The following is a 20234-nucleotide window of genomic DNA, read 5'->3' as shown; positions in this document are numbered from 1 at the left end:
TGCTTCCCTTACTCTCTCTCTGCCTGCCTCTCTGCCTACTTGTGATCTCTGTCTGTCAAATAAATTAAAAAAAAAAAAAAAAAAAGATTTACATATGATCCATCAATTCCACCTCTGAATAAATAATACACAAAGGAAAGGAAAGCAGGATTTCAGCAAGGTATTTACACTCCCATATCTATCATGGAAATACTCAAAATAACCAAGATATGGAATTAGCCCAAATGCGTATCAACAGATGAATGGATAAAAAAGGTATGGCATATTACACAATGGAATAGTATTTAGCCATGAGAAAAAAAGATAGCCCCCCATTTAGAACAACATGGCTGGACCTTGAGGACATTCTAGTAAACAAAGTAAGTAGAAGAACAATTGTTGTATCACTTCTATGTAGAATCTAAAACAGTTAAAACTGTCAAAACAAAGAGTAAAATGGTAGTTACCAGAGGATGGGTGTGGGGTGGGGGGATTATAGATGGTGTTTAAGTGTATAAACTTGTAATGCGTTGTAGAAAAGCCTTAGGGACTTATGGCACAGTGCAATAAATACAGATAATAATATTTCACTATAATTATGTAATGTGATAAATATCACTGCAATTGCAATTATATTACAATATATAAGTATATAAAGTGACATACTATATACCTTAAACTTATTTAATATTACATATCAAATTTATTCAAGAAAAAAATTAAACTAGTTTCTGCTAAACATCAATTTTTAAGTGTTCTTTATATAGTGTTTTATATATTGAGTGTTGTCCTTTATCTACAATTTTTTTTCTTTTAGCATATACATATATACATGTATCTTATTCTTAAGTCTGTGGTTCAAATTATTTGTTTTTAATTCTATAACTTTTATTTCCCAACTGTGTATTCCTTTAAAAGATATCAATAATATGCATAAATGAATAATGAAATTGTCTTCTATTTACATTCAACTTCTTCACCTCATCTGTGCCACATCAATACAGTAATGGACATATGGAAGGATACTATTTCTGTCACAAGTGATTTTTAGCATTTCAAACTGTTCCTAAGATAAATTATTCACAGATCTGCATAGATTCATGCTAAACAAGTGTGGCATTTGTAGACAATGCAACATCTTACACATTCTTTGTGACACTCTTGCCACATAGATGCAGAAGTTGCAACAACTTTTCAGATAGAGGAAAGGACACTGATTTCAAATTTACTCTTACACTGTGAACGATGGGTGTCTTTTATTTTTTCCCCTACTTTGTTTTGAAAGAGCAGTACCATGTTATATGTGCTCTCAACTTCCAAATGGAAAACACTACTCCTTTATGGTCCAAAACAAACAAAAGACAAACAAAATGCATTTTGTTTTATATTCTATTGATGTCTGGTAATTTTTATTTGTTTTTAAATTTCATGGGAAGGTTTCAAATACTTTTGGCCTTCCAAAAGTTTGGAAGATCTGTATCTCAAAGCAAACTAAAACAGATCCTCATTTAATAAATCTTCAATTTAGTTTCACATTCTAAGAATATTCTAGGATCACAGAAGTCCTCAGGCTATTTGTTCTCCCTTCATGTCAAAGTGACTCTGACTAGGATCAGAAAAGAAAATCGATGGTCTCTTTTCTGCTCACCGTATTTTACCTGCACAATCCTATGCCATTTTCTAGAACACTATGGAAGTGTGGAGTCTGAGCACTTCCAAATACATATATGACTACAGTTTTTTATTCTAAGATGTTGGCTATTTTCCTTTACAAGACCAGATTAATCAGGAGCTTGGGATCTAAGCTAACCACATTATAACATGGAAACACTCAGAAAGCTCAGTCCCTTTATACCTAATCAACTTCTGAGTCTGTCCCCGAGCCTTGTGCTAGGAGAGGAGAAAAATAGGTTGTAGTAAAATTTTGTGCAGTGTGTTTAATCAACATACTCCCTGACTGAAGTATGAAAAATCATGGACTGTCACTGCCCATTCAGCCCAAGAGAGTTTTTTGAGATCATAGAAGAAGGGGAAAGAGGCTGTTTCATCTTCCAAACAAGAGATACATTGATCATTCATTCTGGGCTCTTAGGGAAAGCAAGCAAGAAAAAGAGCAAAACCAAACCAAACCAAACAAAACAACCCCATAAATAATCAAAAGAACTAATTTAAAACCTTCAATTCCAAATGAAAGTGAAACATGCAAATGCTATGCTCTTAGCTACTGTTGTTTTGGCTAAATGGTGGGCATTTAGATTTGAGAAAATGCTTAGCTTAATCAAAGGCAGGAAGAAACTAATGTGCCTTCACAATTCTGTAAAAATGTTAGACTGCACAAGTGTCCAATTTTCGGAGGTGACTAATAGCACACCTTTTGTTGTGGATGAACTGTTATTAATGATAATAGTAAGGAAAATCAAACATCAAACAAGAAGCTCGTCTTGGCTTGGATTTAAAATAGGATGGCATGATTTTAATTCTATTTTTGTTTAAATTTTTGTTTGAATAGTTCAATAGCAATACAGAGTACTTTTTAGATGCCTAAAAACAATGCAATGTAGCTGATATATAAACTGTGTTTTATACTGGTGCAGATGAACAGATCTATCACATGCTTATTTGTGTATATCTATACACACAGGGACATTAAACCAAATGCTCATCACCACGTTGAAGGAGTCAATAAAAGATCAGGAATTACGTGTGTGCACAATATGAAATATACTAGCTAACTCTGATACATTTGTTATATTATCTTCCTTTTGGGTAAGGTAAAGAATATTATGATTCCTTGGGGATAAATTCATTTGAATTACCACCAATATAGAAGAAACCAGGATCAAAGTCAAAAGTGTCACTGTAGTTAGAAATTCTGTGCTCCCCCCCCCATTTTATTTTATTTCTTTTCAGCGTTCTGAAAATCTGTGCTTTTAATAAAAGGAAAATAAAACATTATTGCTAGATGATTTCTGGTCCATGAGCCTCAGTAACAGAACTAATTTTAAAATCACTAAGGTAAACTTTGAAAGATTAATAATTTTACTAGCACATTTTTATCTAAAGGCAAATAAATATAACATTTAAAAGTTTTATCATCAAGTGGACAGTAAGTGATATCTGGGTCGATGCACTTATCACGCCACATTTTATATCTACCTGGAACATCATGGCAGCAGCTGAACAGCAGGCTAAAGGAGGAAGGAGCAGTGTAATTGTTGCATCACTGAAGCGTGAATGCAGTCTAATGAACAGGATGGAAGCTGCTCCGCCCATGCTCTTACTGTACTTGTCTTTTTCACTTACTTTCTGTATGCTCCTGTAGTCACTTGCTGGCATGTTGTAGTGTTTCTTGTCCACCTGCTGCATATTGAGTACTATCTCAGGATCCTGGGAGTGCAATGATCTTTTTGTGCAGGAGTATTCTAATTACAGTCTACAATCTAGCTGAGATTCTGCTCGAGAAAGCAAGTGAAAATGCCCAAGAAAGCAAGTGAAAATGCCCAATCCTCTCTACTGTCCATAAAGAACAAGTGGAAATAATTATGAAAATGCATTTGTCAATTGCCTTTGAGTTACATGTTATATTCTGTTATATACATTGACTTCAATAAATTTCTCACTTAATTCTTTGCTGCCATTTTTTGATATTTGGAGAAAATAAACTTATAAGAGGGAGAGATAAATGAAGATAAATGTACTTTCCTGTCTCCATCATGGCTAATGCTAAAGCTCTTTATTAAAAAAAAAAAAAAATGGGGGTTGCCTGGGTGGCTAAGCCAGTTAAATGCCTGCCTTAAGCTCAGATCATGATCCTGGGGTCTTGGGATCCAGCCCAATATCAGGATCCCTGCTGAGCAGGTAGCCTGTTTCTCCCTCTCTCTGCTCATCCCCTACTTCTGCTCTACCTCTCTCTGTCAAATAAATAAAATCTTTTAAAAAAAGGAAAAATGAAAGTTTTAACATGCATTAATTAATTAATTGAATTTTTTTGAGTATAGTCAACACATGATGTTACATTAGTTCCAGCATCTCTTTAAATATATAAATTTGTTTTCTTTAGGATATCACTTAATTTTGCTTATTTATTTCATCCTCTTTCCAAAAGACCAAGTAATTATTTTACTGAATACTAATAATATCTTAAAATATTATAACAAGATTATAACACCAGAAATCTCACATTTTTTTTAAAAGATTTTATTTATTTATTTGTCAGAGAGAGAGAGCACAGGCAGAGTGGCAGGCAGAGTCAGAGGGAGAGGCAGGCTCCCTGCGGGGCAAGGAGCCCAATGTGGGACTCGATCCCAGGACGCTGGGATCATGACCTGAGCCGAAGGCAGCTGCTTAACCAACTGAGCCACCCAGGCCAGAAATCTCACATTTAATCCTACATTTTAACCCTGGATATCATTAAAAGTTTAAATAGGATAGCCCACTTATGGGGCATCTGGGTGGCTCAGTGGGTTAAGCCTCTGCCTTCAGCCCAGGTCATGATCTCAGGGTCCTGGGATTGAGCCCCACATCAGGCTCTCAGCTCAGCAGGGAGCCTGCTTGCCCTCTCCCTCTGCCTGCTGCTCTGCCTACTTGTGATCTCTCCCTCTGTCAAATAAATAAATAAAATATTAAAAAAAAAAAAAGAATAAGCCACTTATGTTTCCAGGCTTTCATTTCTTAAATGAATTAGGAAGAAGCATGAATAAATGTCTTTTAGAAACTTGTTAATTCTGACATGTCTGTGATTCCATTTATGGTTTACTCCCTTGCCAAGTGCAATTGGTAGGTCCATGTTGGAAGCAAAACATATTTCTTTATATCAGTAATTAAAGGCATGATGAATATATTCTATGACATACGCATAGTTTTATTTTTTACGTCACTGATTTTGCATTCTTGACTGTCTTTCAGATCTAACAAGCTTAAACAATAATGCTAGCATTCTAGATGTTGTGAGTGGTATAAGGTGACACAAGAGGATTTTTCTTCCTTCACAGTATTTCCTATGATCTTAAAATGACAAGTAAAAGTAAGCATTTATATAATCACCTTTTTTTTCTCTTTGTAAATGTTCTGGGATAATGTTTTATATATGACAAGAGTATAAATATTTATGCACAACACTGGGTACGGATATATGAAGTCCATTTGCATTATTCTTTTAAAGCCAAATATGTTTATCTTTACCCATATTCAGAATTTGTTCTCTGACCCCAATATTCTCCTCTTTTCTCTTAACCATCCCATTACTTCACTACCTCCATATTCTTGCCAATCACTTACCATATAGGAAATACATAGAAATATTTGAAGTGATGTTGAACTGTTGCACTGAATCAAAAAGACTTGGACTCTGTGGCAACAGCTAAGCTGGTTTAAATCTTCAATCTAAGATGTGACCTGGAACTACTTTAATTACCCATCTCAGATGGGTAATATTGCTTGCTTTATAGTGCTATTATAATAATAAAATGATATATTATTTGAGGTAGATTCAAGAAAAGATACCTAAAAATTCATTTGAATTTTATAAAATAGGTTTGTGAATTCCACATACTAGTAATATTTTAGTATGCTATACTTTTGTATGCATTTGCTTCTTATTAATGGTCAGAACATTGATCTAATGGAATAAAGCACCATGTTCAGTCCAAAATTTCTAGCAAGTATCACTTGATTATTCTTTTTCTTACTTCCTACTTCCAGTGACTTTTATCAGGTTGTTACTATCCCATACCATGAACATGTTAATAGGCCCTTTAAAGGTATCTCTTTATTCCAAATAAGAGATTATGTTACAAGTATCTGGGCTTTATCTTTCATGCTCTTTCTTATTTTTCTAATAAAATACAACCCATCGTTATAGTCTTAAAGGAGCTAGCTCAAATATTATTTCCCAGTTTCTCAGGATGGATTTGTTATGACTTCCTTTATTACTTCTAAGGCATTTTTTATAACACAGTATAATTGTCATTATGTCTGTTTTCTACAATAGAGGTTACAACTCTTAACTGAAATTTCAGCATAATGAGAATGTGTAGAAAGACAGAGAGAGAGAATGAACTATATGTTTGTTGAAAAGAGAAATTAAATCATAAGTATCAGTTTTTAGGTTAGAATAATATTAACTAGAACATTATGATTTTATATTACCTTAAAATTTATTTATTGAGCACAGTAGTACATGTGAACTAAATTTCTTTTTGAAGAATATTATAATATAGATTTTAATAATCTGATGCTCATAATATTTTAGCTTAATTAATTCTATCTTTCTTTCTCTCCATTCTTTTCCATTTCCTTTCTATCCTATGCCATTTACTTTCCATTCATATTGCAAGGGTCCTTGTCAAAGTTTGCCCCCATAAATAGGAGATTTGAATTGGAAGAAGACTTAAGGATTAGGTAGATGTTGAAGATAAACTCATCTCCTTCAAATTTATGTTTACCCTGGTCTGATGAAAACATATTGACAAGATATAGTTAATAATTGCAGGGTTCTAAGATCATAGAGGGATATATACAAGTCTTTGTGCAGAAAAATGCAGGTACATTTCTGCTGATCAGACAATGAAGCTGTGTATAAACTGAAGCCCTACCACTTTAATAGGAAAAATTTATAATTCCAGCTCCACATGGAAAAAGAACATCGTCGTTATTAGTAAGAATTAGAGATTAGATAGAAGGAGCTAAGCTTAAGAATATGTATGTGTATGGGTGATTTGGTTTTAATTACAAGTCGTGTTCAGATTCCCTTTAAGTACAATGCAAGTTAACATTTCTTTCTCTGTGGCAATTGTATTAATTGACTTGAGGATGAATGGTAGCAATCCTGGAGGATGCTTGTCTCTGTACAAGGTTGACATTTAATTCAACTGACTATTAAGCATGACTGCAAAGAGGATTGCACTCTGTGTCCAGATTGTGGAATTAGTTATCATTATTTAAGTATTACAGTTTATATAATAACACTAAAACATGTCCTATCCTTCAATCTATTTTTTTTTTTCCTTTAGAATACAACACCGATATTAATTGTGGAGACTCAGTGTGGCACCTCTCTTGATCAAACGGAGGCCCCCAAATGTGGGGGGAATGGTAAGGTGGAAGCCAATGGCCAGGGCCATGAAAATAATTCATCTGAGATGGAACAAAGGAAATAGAAGTTTATTAAATACACTGCAAGGGAGTGGCAGGCGGGATACCAAAAGGGAAGCTGTCTGCAACATGGTGGGTGGGGGCTGTTTTTAAAGGGGGAATGTGAAGACTTATGGTAGCATATGGAATGTTCCCGTTTTTGGTAACCATGCCTGGTTGTAAGTAGCCCATTGTTTAGTTAGGGCCCATGGATACCTTGAGGTGAGTCTCCTGATGGGCCTGTCTGTACTCAGCCAGGTGACCACTATGGGCCCTTTCTATATTCCATCACTAAAGCCTGTGTGCCTAACAGTGGCTTCTACATAAATTATTAAAAAATATATATATACCACTGGGGGTGCCTGGGTGGCTCAGTGGGTTAAGCCTCTGTCTTCGGCTCAGGTCATGATTTCAGGGTCCTGGGATTGAGCCCCTCATTGGGCTCTCTGCTCAGAATGGAGTCTGCTTCCCCCTCTCTCTCTGTCTGCCTCTCTGCCTACTTGTGATCTCTTTCTCTCTACCAAATAAAGAAATACAATCTTTAAAAAATACCATTGTTTCTTGAAGCCACACAAACCTTATGTTATTGACTATCATTTCTCTGAACTTTACCAACTTTACTGTCTCTACCAAGAAACCCATTAACTCCTTTCCAACAGGACCACCTTTTGAAAGAATAATGTCTTGATAATTAACATTTTTTCTACAATTCCATAGCATGTCTTTTAACATTGCCTTGCTGCTATGTCCTCATGCCTCATTTGCTATGCAACAAATGAAGACATACATTGAAAATTTATATGAAGAAAAGTCCTAGGGGTGCCTGGGTGACTCTCATTAAGTGTCTGCCTTCAGCTCAGGTCATGATCCCAGCATCCTAAGATCCAGTCCTGAATTGAGTTCCCTGCTAGGTGGGGAATCTGCTTCTTCCTCTTCCTCTGCTTGCTGTTCCCCCTGCTGCTCTCTCTCTCTGTCAAATATATAAACAAAATCTTCTTTAAAAAAAAAAAAAGGAAAGAAATAAAAAAAAAATCCTAAAACAACAGGAAATAGTATTTCCTACCTGGATGCTAGAGAGCTATGTTAAATCCAAAGCGAAAGAAAAAAAAAAAAAAATGAAGGATTAAAAAGAATAGTTGTATTGGTAAGTCCTTTCTTAGTCTTCTTTTGTGGTTCCATAGTATGATCAGCCTCGTTAAATGCCACAATGTTCATTAAACAACACCAGCTGAACTTCCTGCTTGACAAATGATTAGTGAAACTTCTACGCTACCTTGTAATATTTCAGTCTTTGTTAGTTTCATAAAATATAAACTTCAATCAATATAACCCAACTCATGTTAAAAATTGGCTGTGAAATGAATAGTCATAGAGGATTTCCAGAAGAAATTATGCTCTTATCCAATTGGACTAAATAATTTTCTTATTGAGACTCAGACTACAGGAGAGATGCATAAATAGTTCGAAATTTTAGGCCCTTTTAAGATTGATATCTGGGTTTTTTCATAGGCTAGCTTCAAATATTATATACAAAATAACTCTGCTTGTTGATGGAAGCACACATATGTAAAGCACACATACGTAAAGACCAACCTTATACTATACTGTTTATAATAACAGCCCTGTCTTTTTAGAACATAGACTTGAGGTAGTTTTCCCTTTTTATATTGTCCTCTTTATCATTTTCATGAAAGTTTGAAGAACTGAGAAAAAATTATGTTACTAAAATTAATTAAGCCAAGTATGCACAACTTTTCCTGTTTTTGAAGCTAACACCTTTGATTCTCCTAAAAGTAGTCTTATGGATTGTTCTAGTTCCTTCTTCCTTCACCCCCTGCTTAGACTAAATATTATCACCCATTAATCATTTATTTAGCACTCCCCACAGCAAGCTGTTTTCTGGAGAAAAAAAAATAGAAAAAAATATACAGGTTTTTTTTTTTTCTTAATTTTAAGCTTTTTTGAGCCAAAGCAACTGCCTGCAAGTGAGGAATTAAACTCTTTTAAAGTTCAGGTATTCACTGTTTTTGTTTGTTTGTTTGTTTGTTGTTTTTTACAGGAGAGATACTCAAATGAAGAATGAATTCTGAACCCAAAACAAAACTTGCCAAAGAAAATTCTCTTCCTACTTACACATACACAAAGCCTCTGGACTTTGGGGAAAAACAACCATAATGACCTTGCAGTTACTGAGCTAGGTATTTTTGACCCTCAAAAGGCTAAGAAAAAGTTGAGTATTTATTTGATAGTCTAATCCACACTGAGCCAGTGAAAATGGGATAGAACATGAAAGAATAGTCTTCCCAAATTTCTAGAAGGGGGTTGATGGCTGTATTTGAATCACAGACAGGACAAAGCATGTTTGCTGTTTATCATTTTGAGATCCCAGATACAAAGGATGTTTTCAAACACCCAACAAGAGTTTTAATTATCAGAACAGCTTTTTTTTTTTTTTAATAGCTCTTAATCTGAAGGGCTCCAGCTGACTTTCGAGAGAATCATAAAGTAGGAGTGCTAGAGGAATAGAATTATTAAAAGATTAGAGAGTTGAATGGAACACAAAATTAAATTTTTGTTTGGTTCTTAACAAAATTACTTTGAAATATAAAATTACATTAATTAGAGTTGGTTTCTGGTTCTGCATTTTAATAGCTTGCAATTTGCCATTCCACGCTGACAAGTTAAAAGCTGAACAAACTGAAAAAAGTCAACAATTGTTCTTGGATCCTTAAGAGAAGGGAGGACAAATGACAAACTAGACAAACTACTGTGTTCAGGATTGGAGAGACAGAAAGGCAAATATAGGAAATAGGAACTTACCAGAGCTGACGTTCAGGACCAGAAACTTCTGTGGAACCAGTGGTGAGTAGGAAGCACTGAACTGGAATTGATAAATTGCTGGAGGCTCAGTGTGGATAGTTCTAAGAGTTAAAAACTTCAGGAGAACCCAAGTATGGGGTAGGAGGACTTCCACTTTCCTGTGCAATTTGCCTTAGGATTTTAACCAGGTTCCCAAAGTAAATACCAGAGAAACATCTGCTGTTTCTAGCAGGGGATAGGGAAAAAGAACCATTTTGAAATATACCAGAGCACTCTGTTTTTCTTAACAAGACTTGCCTTTGGGAGAAACTGTTTAGCCAGAACTTAACCTGCTGGGGTTTTATCACAGACTAACTAATCTAGAGGAAGGAAAATGCCCAACTGTAACACACTTGAGCCATCCTATCCAAATCAAGGGGAAGAAAAACGAAAACAAAAACAGAGCTGAGAACCTATGTAGTTCATCTCCCAGAGAAATAGAAATAGGCTCACCAAAACACCTAGGCCTGATCTTAAGACCATAGAATGCTTTCACTCACCCCATAGATTACCAACGCATTACCAAGGGCCTATTGCAGCAATCGATTTCAGCCAATAAATCATGTTTCTCTATTAAGGAAAAAAAAAATTACAAGGCATACTAGAAGGAAACACGCACACACACACACACCCACACAACTTGAAAAGACAGAGCAAGCATCAGAACCAGATGTCAGGGAAATTGGAATTATCAAATGTTACCAGGGATAAAGAAAGACATTACATAATAATAAAGGGGTCAATTCTTTGAGGAGACATAATTCTTAATTTGGGTGCACCTCACAGAACATCAAAAATATACATGACATACAGATAGATAAATAGATATAATATATACACATTATCATATATATATATATATCATTATGTACAGCAGAAGAGAAGTGTATACATATAGGTATATATATATCTAATATATACATCATCATATATGATGATGTATGTGTGTGTATCTGTGTGTGTGCTTGTGAGTGTATCTATTTAAATAAATTTAATGGAATATTAATCAGCCATAAAAAAGAATGAAATTTTATCATTTGCAGTGACATGATGGAGCTAGAGAGTATTATGCTAAGTGAAATAAGTCAGTCAGAGAAAGAAAAATACTATACAATTTCACTTATATGTGGGATTTAAGTAACAAAACAAAGAGCAAAGGTGAAAAAAAGGAAAGGGAGGCAAACCAAGACACATCTCTTAGTACTGATGATTAACAGAGGGGAGGTGGGTGAGGTAGGTGGGTGAAATAGGTGATGGGGATTAAAGGGGGCCCTTGTGATGAGCACTGGGTCTTGTATGGAACTGTTGAGTCACTGTATTGTACATCTGACACTAATATAATATTGTATGTTAACTAACTGGAATTTAAATAAAAACTTTATAAAATGGAATCTTTAATTAAAAAAAAGATAGTATAAACCTATGTGTATCAGGAAATATGACTAATGAAAGAAGGAGAAATGGAACAAACTCTTCAAATCATCCAAGGAAAATTGAAGTAAATGCCCATTTGGTGAGGTTACTATGACTCCTAAAATTTGGTTACTTTAGGGGTGGGGGTGAAACTCAAGTAGAAGGTGTATAATAATACAAAGGAAAAAAAAATTTAATGTTAACAGTTATTGCATTTAATGTCAAATGACTGGATTTATTAAAAGGAAAGTTATAAAATCAGCTTAAAATGGAGAAGGTTGTAATTTAAAAATAAATAAATTGAAAACAAAATACCTAAGTCTGAAAAGTAAGGAGTGAGACATACATTATCAGAAATTATAAAAGAAGGAGCGCAAACATTAAGAGTAGATTAAATTGGTTGAAAGATTAAAGAAATTAAATAAAGGATAACTTTATGTAATGTTAAGTGTTAATGATGTAATGATGATTTCCGCATGGCAATAAAAGTATCTTGTTAAATAACGAGAAAAAGAATACTTTATAATAATACGTTTTACTTATAGGGAATGACACAACTTGTATTTCAGTGTAAATTTAAAATTCATGATGTCCCTGCCTTATAGCATTCCTAAGTTATTCAAAGCAATGAGAACTTCTTTTTAAAGACTTTATTCAAATTCCAGGTAGTTAACATACAGCGCAATATCAATAGCAGGTGTACAGTAAAGCAATTCGGCATTTCCATACAACACCTGGTGCTCATCACATGTCCCCTCTCACCACATGTGCCCTCCTTAATCCCCATTACCTCTTTCACCCACCCCCCACCCACCTCCAGCTTGGTAACCATCAGTTTGTTAATGAGGACCTTTTTAAAAAAAAGTATTTACTTTAAGAATTTAGGAGGATATCAATATAAAGTAAGAAGACATTTATTACAACATTAGAAATTAGGAGCCAGAAATCAAAAAAATGAAAATCGTAGGAAGTGAATGTGTATGAAAGTCTGTAGAGTAGACTTTCTTGGTCAAGGAAAATGAAAAGAGTAAAAATAGAAAAAATGTTAAAGGAAACATAATCACACGTACAGGTCAATAGAATAATAAAATATTAATACTAGCAACTCTTGGCAGCATTATTCAAATACCTTGAAAAAATATCTTGAGAAAAGTATTGCATATGGGTAATTTAAAACTACCAAAATTGAACCTAAGAGAAAATGGAAAACTTGAATAGACTAATTACTGCAAAAGTGGAAATATGTTTAGATCACTGAAAATGAACTACCTAGCTGAGTTTTACCTTATCTTAATAAAACATGATAAATGAATTTACATTTCTGGATATTGAAAATCATGGAATTTTTCAAAAGTTTTACTTATTTATTCATTCATTTATTTAAAATTTTAGGTATAATTGACATACATTAATCTTAGGTATGCAATGTAGAAATTTGATATTTATAAAATGATCACTCTAATACATCTAGTAAATATTAATCACCATACAGTTATAGAAGTTTTTTTTTCTTGTGATGGAAAATCAAGATATATTCTGCTAGCTACTTTCAATATGCAATACATTATTGTTAACTAGTTACAATGTATACATCATATTTCCATGCCTTAGTTTATATCTTTCAATCATTTTACCCATTTAACATCCCCCACTAAAATATTTTTAAGCCTATAGATACATATATAGAAAGAACAGTGTAATGGGTATCCATATTTTTTTGTTTGTTTGTTTATTCATTTGCTCAATGATGTGGTTTCTGGCATGGCATATCTTGCATGAGAGGTTTTAATACAGAAATATTTTTGATGTGCTTTTATTAGTATATGAAAATTTAATACAAAAATCAAATAAAAGTAGTTCATAAAAAGAAAGTATAGATCAATTTTACATATGTATATGTATATAAAATTTGTACATAGTATTAAAAAAGCATCACTAGAATAGCTGAATATTCTAATAAAATTAATAATATATTAGGAATAACCATGGAAAGATAAAAAAGCATAGAGAATCTAGAACTAGATTAAGTATATATCAGATGTAATTTTAAATATATATATATATGTTGATAATTCCATTAAGGTCTAAAAGGGTAGATTAATTAATTAAGTGTTTATTTGGAGAAAAACAAAAAGTACAATATGGATATCTATATTAAAATTCTTTTCAAATGTTTTATTTACATATAAAAATACAGAGAAAAAATATTACAAATATTTAGACATTCTATTCCATTGCAGGTGTTAATGGGGCTAGGGGAAAGCTCCTAAAGAGAAATCAATAAAGTTAAAAAAAAAGAATAAAACTTTTTTCTAGGAAAGATAACATGCAAGTCAGTAGATAAATACTAATTCTGAGAAAAAAAATGTGTAACAAATTTCTTTAATATGTACATTTTTAAATTGGAAAGAAAATATAAGCACTTCAAAACAAAAATGGTTAAAGGAAATGAGTAGAAAAGGCCAAAAAGCAAATGAAATATGTTCAAATATTTGGTTGTCAGAAAAGGATGTTAATATGATGAATATGTCACCCTACAATTAAAAGACAAGCAAAACATAAAAGTTACAATTTATTTCTGGCAGGTATTTAGGGAACCTGTGTTATCTTACATTGCTGGCATAAAATATTAATTGAGTTTAATGCAGGCAATCTAGCAACATACATTAACATCAATAAATACGTTGTTTGAGCTTTGGAATCTTTTCTACATAGCCACAATGTACAAACATGTCTAAAGATACTTCTTAAAGTATTTTCATAGTGGTCAAGAACAAGAAACAATACAAATGCCCATTCGTAGGAAAATGTTAGGATAAAAGTGTTAAGTAATATACTTACTAAAATAGAAACATTAGAATAACATTTAATCATTTGGAGAGATTTTTAATAAAATATTGTCAAATAGGAAAAGTAAGATGCAGAAAGATGTGATACTAGTATCCTGCTTTATAAGAATAACAATCTCTAGGATAAAATTATAGATATGAGTGCATATATGTATATGTATGTACACATTTAGAAGATTTTATGAAAGGACTCATACCACTTATTAACATGGATGATTGTAGATAGTGATTATAATGGGTTGAAGACAAAGTTAAGGGCAAGAAATGCAATATATATATATATAATATGGTATATCAATAAATCAATAAAATAATAAGTTAATAAAACTAAACTATTAATTAAATAAATTAATTAACAAAATAATAAAAATAACACATAGTTATATAATCCCACTTGTGTATATAACATGATCTATAATAAATAGTTTAAAAAGTTAACATGTTTACATTCAAAGTGTTGGATTTTGAAGTGATCTTTATTATCTTCAATGTATTTTATGTATCTTAAAATTTGAAAAACAAGCACTGGGGTTGAAAATATTTAAATATTGTCTCTGAATTTATGTATATATATACACACACACACACATATATATATATATAAAGTATAATATATATAAAATACATAAATAATATATAAATGAATATGTAAAATGTATTTATGAAGCATTGCCTTTTTTTAATATGAGAATTCTATTAACTTTTTTGACACATATCTAAGTAACAATTACTACCTCCCTTTTAAGTGATAATTTCAGGTTATCTTTATTTAAAATTAAAATTTTTGTGATGAGCATTGGGTGTTGTATGTAAGTGATGAATCACTGAATTCTACACCTGAAACTAATATTGCATTCTATGTTAACTAAATGGAATTTTAATAAAAACTTGGAAAAAATAAATAAAATACACTTAAAATCATCTATGAATATTTGAGAGAAATGTCCTAGGCAGTTCCTTAAGTTGCTTATGAAAAAGTAATGACTACCAAGATGTGAGATGCACTGAAAAGGTGGTGGGGCAGTTTTCCATTTATTCCTCCCAGAAAATTGCTTTGGTGGGAAAAGTCCTAAGTAGATGATCACTCAATTTGTACAGTTCATGAATACATCTACCACTTTCAGATAATTGTGTTATTCAGTATTTCTAGAAAATACTTATACGTTGATGGAGCATCCTGTTCTCAAAGCCATTATAACCCATGAAAACATTCCAGTTTATAAATATATTTTTCTGAAATCCTGCAAATTAAACCATTACTCCTTTTAATTAAATAATTTAATAATCTGATGGAGTAGGACAGAGAAATGTGTGTTATACTATAAAGAACAAATGCTGTAGGGTCACTACAGAAAATAATTTTGTCTAAGTCTCTCTGCCTAAATGTAAATAGAGATGATATAGATACCTAATTTATTCTATTTCTTTAAGGACTTAAACATGCATGCAGAGTTATTCCAATTATTGGCATAGAGCAGATGAAGCATGTTAAATCAATGAAAGCATAAATACCACCAAAATTCTCTTTAACGGGTTAGAGACTTCTTTATGCAAATCAGACTCAACAGGACTGTAACATATCTTCTGAGAGCTTTTAAAAAAAATATTTTATTTATTTATTTTAAGGAGAGATGGAAAGCATGAGCAGGGGGAGGGGCAGGGGCAGAGGTGAGAGAGAATCTCAAGCAGACTCCACGCTGAATATGGAGACTGACGGGTGCTGATCTCAAGACAATGAGATCATGACCTGAACCAAAATGGAGTTTCAGGCACTTAACCAACTAAGCCACCCAGGCATCCCTCTGATAGCTTTTATGGGGGCATTAAAACTATAAGGGAATGTGTCTGACCCAGCAGTCTGTATCAGGTAGGGCAGGCAATGTAGTTTAGAGGCATGATGTTCTGGATTCTGGGAAAACCAGGATCATATTGCCTGGAATTCGGTTGTCTGGGTAGAAACTGCTTCCTAGACAGTTGACTTTTTGCTGTCACCTCAAATGGCAGAAAGGACAGGGGAGCTGTCTTGATATTTATAAGGGAACTTATCCTATCCATGAAGTCTCTGCATGACTGTCAAAAGTTTGGAGGGAAACAAAATGGAGAAATAAAACCAACAAATTATTAAAGTAGTAATTAGAAAATGTTTATTGCGTACATGCCAAAAAGATAGTTGCAAACCAGGAGCAAACATGGAATTAGGTTCAGAGTTATAGATATATTTTAAGCATCACGAATAAGATTTTTTTATTTGTCACCATTAAAGGTCTGAATTTAATTAGATTCTTGAACTGACGGCTCATATTCTTATATCAGCTCATTGAGCTTTAACATGTGTCTCACCTGCCACATATTTTTAGAACTACTAGCTTCACCATGAAGCCTCATGAGCTTTCCCAATTCAAACTTAGGCTTCTTCAGCATTTCTACTTTTCTAACAAAGTTATCGTGAAGTGGAAATAGACTGGCAATCCTTTTCTATGTCTTTTCTTCATGCTTGCTGGAATCAATTTATTGACCACTTTTCTTTCTTTCTTTTTTTTTTTTTTTCAAATAATTTATCTACACCTCTTGAGTCATGATTTCTGGCATCTTTTCCCAAAATTGGCAGACTTGTTGATGCTGAGAGGCCTTCTGACTCTGATTATTTCATATATATGTATGTATGCATGTATGTATTACTTATTTATTTATTTTAGTAAAATCAACGCAAAGTAAACAGAGCAAATCACCATCAGTAATCTTGGCATCAACATGAGCTTTGGTCACGGGCTGCCTTTTTTTGACAATGGAGCATATTTTGGTCCAGGTAAGATCCATGCCATGGAAATTAGGTAGTTTTTACCCTAAATGTCCTCAGTAATTAACTTTAATTTCTAAATGATTTTTCATCATTCTGCGGATTATCAAGGCTTACGTCAAAAACAGGACCCTTGAACCCATCAGATGTGATTTGGATTCCTTGCGTTCTTGTGACTAGTGTTTTTCCGATATTTCTGTTTTCCCCCCAATATCTCTTATATCAAACAAAACTGGTGCTTCCACATCATACCAATCTTTCTTAGAGAATGGACCAACCATTTTCTTCTTGATTCCCTTTTTGCCTCCTTTCCTAGGTGCTTGTTCTTGCCAATGCCATGTTCAGGGTGCCCCAGATTTATATATTGTTATAAAGCAGCTTATATAGTATAGAGGCTGTGACTTCTGACTCTTCACTGTGATTGGTTGCAATATTTGTATTTTCTTAAGTTTAAGGGAGTTAGTTAGTGATTACTTCATATTGATTTGGGGAAATAATTTAAGTTTCACTTATGATGTTTTGAGACATAAGCAAGAAGTAACCAGATCAGATTAGCCTCACTTGTCTTAGAAAATAAACTAAGTTTTACTTGTATGACTAAACTAGTTTTGTCTGCTCAAAGAATTTCAAGTCTGTATTCTATTTGTGTGATTTTTTTTTTTTTTTTTTTTAAGCAATGCTTTATACAGGGCTTTATCAGTTTCAGGTGTAGAATATAATGACTCAACACATCTTTTTTTTTGTTTTTTTTAGTGTTTATCATGATATATGTACTCCTAATCACTGTCGCAGCCAGTGCAACAAATCGGGTAACCGTGAGGGCTAAGAGGATGATGAAAAGAAATTAAGAGAAAAAGAAATAGGGGCGGGGGGGGACACTGAAGATGATGTCCAACAGTGCCAAATTCATTCCACATCTTACAAGCATTTATAAGGTAGACCAGAATAGGAGGAGCATTACATCAGTACCTAGTCAGATGACCGCAAGTTCCTATAAGTTTACATTAACTACAAGCAAATCTCCTGACATCAGGGAGTTTCAACTAAAGCCATTAGCAAGACAATCAACCAGGGAGTGGATCATGGTAGGTACAGAACAACAAGGATTAACTAAGAACTCAGGACTCTGGCCACATTGTTCCCTACTGCAGGGAGAGGGTGTGGGAAGTCACGTAGGTGAGCACAGGACACAGAGCACAGACCCTTTCTCAGTGCACTCAACTTTCCCATCCTTAACCTTGTCAAGGTGTCCGGACTTTGAAGGAGACACAAGTCGGGGCCTGGTTTGGTCCTCAACTCCAACTGTGCAATGGCCTCCAACAAATCACCTTTGTCTACTTCATCCATCCCTCCCAAGCAGCTCTCCTCTGGCAACCACCAGTTTGTTCTCTGTTATTTGAGTGTGTTTTCGTGCCTCTTCTTTATTTTTGTTTGTTTCATATCTTGAATTCTACATATAAGTGAAATCCTTGTCCATTCACAAATGAAAGGATAAAAACAATGTGGTGTATATTTCATATATATTACTCAGCCGTAGAAAAATAGAATCTTGCTATCTGAAACAACATGAATGGACCTAGAGGATATTAAGCTAAGTGTTTTTGGAGGTTTTCTCTGTCCCCTTCTTATCTATGTCACTTTTGGTCTTTCCTTTCCACTCAGAGTTCCTTTTATATTTCCTACAGGGATGGTTTAGTGGTCATGAACTCCCCTTTAGTTTTTGTTTGTCTGGGAAATGCTTTAGCTTCCCTTTTATTCTGAATGCTAGCCTTGCTGGATAGAGTATTCCTGGCTGCAGATTTTTCCCTTTCAGCATTTTGAATATATCATGTCAATCTCTTCTGGCTTGCCAAGTTTCCGTTGCGAGGTTTGCAGCTATCGTTATGGATCTCTTGTAAGTTAGGGACTTCCTTGTCTTGCTGGTTTTAGGATTTCTTTATTTCTGTGTCTTGGTGTTGGCTTGCTTTTATTGATTTTGATGGAAGTTCTTCGTGCCTCCTGGATTTGGATGTCTGATTTCTTTCCCAGATGAGGGAAGTTCTCAGCTATCATTTCCTTAGGTAAATTTTCTGCTGCCTTTTCTCTCTCTTCTTCTTCTGGGACTCCTATAATACCGATGTTACTATGTTTGGTGGAGTCACTGAATTCCCTAAATCTATTCTCATGTTCCATAATTCTCTCTTTTGTTCAGCTTCATTATTTTCCATTATTTTATTTCCTATATCCCTTATTCATTCCTCTACTTCTTCCATCCTTGTACTCATTACACAAATCTGTTTTGAATCTGTTATTGTATTTTTCATTTCTAATTGCTTTTTAACTCTTTTATCTCTGAAGTATTCCATTCTTTCTTCAAGCCTAGTGAGTATTCTTATGATTGTTGCTTTAAATTCTCTATCATGAATGTTACTTGTATCTGCTGCGCTTAGATCTCTAGCCAGGACCTTATATTGTTCTTTCATTTGGGATGAATTCCTCCCTTTTGGAATTCTGTCCAAGTCTCTGCCTTCTTCTCTGCAGAGGGAGAAAAGACCATTATGTGTCTTACTCCTGAGAGTAATAGCTTTATGAAGAAGAGATTATACATTGTCTCTGGTGTGCCCCATGTGTACTCTACTATTGGGTTTAGGTTGCTCTATCATCAGGCCAGTCATCTGTAGAGGCTCTCCTTGCCTACAGTGGGCAGTATTTGATCCTTGGCCAGAATGTAGCAAGTATTTATTTATTTATTTATTTGACAGACAGAGATCACAAGTAGACAGAGAGGCGGGCAGAGAGAGAGAGGAAGGGAAGCAGGCTACCTGCTAAGCAAAGAGCCCAATGCAGGGCTCGATCCCAGGGCCCTTGGATCATGACCTGAGTAGAAAGCAGGCTTTAACCCACTGAGCCACCCAGGTGCCCCCAGAATGTAGCAACTTTTAACTAGATGTGCTCTGGTCTACTTGTTAATTGGAGCCAGATACTACCATGACAATTGAACCCCTGCAGAAATCTCTGGTCAGGAGATGTGGTGTGGGCAAGGGTGTTGTGCCCGAGTTTTCGTGTCCGAGAGACCACCAAGGAGCCAAGCACTGATGCAATCACATGAGGGTTTATTTGACAAGCTTAAGCTTGGGCCCAAGTATACCCGACACAGCGGAGTAGGGACTTGGACCCTGAGCCAGATTATAGTCAGAGTTTTAAGGGCAGAGTAGGGGTGGACTCGG

The 20234-nt window shown here is 34.2% G+C and overlaps 1 pseudogene across 1 annotated transcript in view; it reads right to left on the bottom strand.

Moving 5' to 3' along the window:
* Window positions 1-2304: 2304 nt before the first annotated feature.
* LOC309872069 (small ribosomal subunit protein eS1-like) overlaps window positions 2305-20234 on the bottom strand; it is a 43311-nt pseudogene continuing 25381 nt past the window's right edge. The window contains exons 2-6 of the transcript in view: window positions 17813-17850; window positions 16911-17353; window positions 16572-16862; window positions 3136-3366; window positions 2305-2367 (exon numbers count right to left, since the gene is read on the bottom strand). The product of the transcript in view is annotated as a small ribosomal subunit protein eS1-like (transcript). The remainder of the gene's footprint in view (window positions 2368-3135; window positions 3367-16571; window positions 16863-16910; window positions 17354-17812; window positions 17851-20234) is intronic.

The sequence above is a fragment of the Mustela nivalis genome (genome assembly GCF_964662115.1).
Source record: "Mustela nivalis genome assembly, chromosome: 1".
Lineage (NCBI taxonomy): Eukaryota > Metazoa > Chordata > Mammalia > Carnivora > Mustelidae > Mustela > Mustela nivalis.
The sequence above is the reverse complement of the archived record's forward strand: the minus strand, read 5'-3'. Positions and strand labels throughout refer to the sequence as shown.